The following is a 1599-nucleotide window of genomic DNA, read 5'->3' on the forward strand; positions in this document are numbered from 1 at the left end:
TAAAAGTTGAGTCAGGCCAAAGTATTCCAATCTTCAGTTACGCAAACTTATCAAAACGCTAAACTTTAGCTATCAAAAAAAAAGAAATATCAAGATGATAAATCAACAACTTGATTGAACATGTAGAAGACCTTGTTTTGCAATTTGAAACTAAGGGGAGGGAGATATAGGCCCATCAGTGTTGCAACAAGTAGAAATTTTGGAGAATGGTTTCTTAAGTATAACTGCAGTCTCTTACTTGTCCAATCATACTTTAGTAGTCTTCATTCACGGCTTTATGTCAAAAGGTGCAAACGCTTAGAAAAACACTATCATTCAGAAGACCACTGCAACAAAAGAGAAAAAGAAATATACTGCCCCGTCCCAACAGAGTCCGAAGCACGACACCAGTAATCTAACTCAATGGGTTTGGGACACGGATTCATTGATATTTTTTACTTTTCTTTTTCCTTTTTTGCGTATTTAGAACTATTTTCATCATAGCTTTTTACTCTTCCATTTTTTCCAAACCTGTTCTGAAAAATGATTTTGTTGAGCCAAGGGTCTATCGGAAACAGCCTCTCTACCCACAAAAAGGTGGGGGTAAGGTTTGCGTACAACCCACCCTCCCCAGACCCCACTTGTGGGACCACAGTGGGTATGTTGTTGTTGTTGTATTTAGAACTACATAAAAAGTACTATAAATCGTAATACTACAATTGCGAATATTTAAAATATCATTGAAGAAATCATAGTCAGAAAAGAAAATACTATTTGACTCCTGAATTAGTAATTGTAACAAACAAAATAGGACAGAATCATCATGAACAATAAGCAGTTTAGCTTTCGAATTACTAACATCTTTTAATTGTTGCAAAATGTAAGTCCATAAACTAATACAACTGGTCAAGTCAGCTTGAGATTTTTCCAGTTCCACGATCATTCCATAAATCACTTTTGTCAACAATTTGTGTTGTAACTCCTAAAGACTGTGAAAGTCCTAACATCGTTTTATACAACAACAACAACAATCCCAATGTAAACTCACAAGTAGGGTCCGGGGAGGGTAGTGCGTATGCAGATCTTACCCCTACCTTGTGAAGGTAGCGAGGCTGTTTCCGAAGACCCTCGGCTCAAGGAAAGGTGAGAAAAGAAGCAGCAACAACAGCAAGACAAAAAGATAACCGAAGCGAAAGAAACAGCAGGTAGCAACAGAAATCTAAGACTAAGAAAATACAATAATAATACTAATACTCCTGGTATAGGAAAGAAATATGCTCGAAGTAATGGGGAAGTAATTAATAAGCAGTCAAAGACATTTTTCACTGTCCCACGCAGTGGGGAGTCAGGATTTTTACTGAGCAAATCTAAAATATACAAAGATAAACACATAAAGAAACCAAGGGCATTCGATATCTGTTAATTATACATAAAAGATTTAAAAATTAAAAAGTGTACAGATTTTTTTGGTTTGACTTAGCTGTTAGCATTTTCACTTGTTAAACTATCAATTAACATATGCTCTAGTCTCTAGAAGGCATTTACAAAAATCTTTTTTTTTTTTTTTTTTTTTTTTTTTGAGAAGGTAACATATTTGTATATTTATATATAGAGAGACTA

Source organism: Lycium ferocissimum, chromosome 3 (genome assembly GCF_029784015.1).
Source record: "Lycium ferocissimum isolate CSIRO_LF1 chromosome 3, AGI_CSIRO_Lferr_CH_V1, whole genome shotgun sequence".
Classification (NCBI taxonomy): domain Eukaryota; kingdom Viridiplantae; phylum Streptophyta; class Magnoliopsida; order Solanales; family Solanaceae; genus Lycium; species Lycium ferocissimum.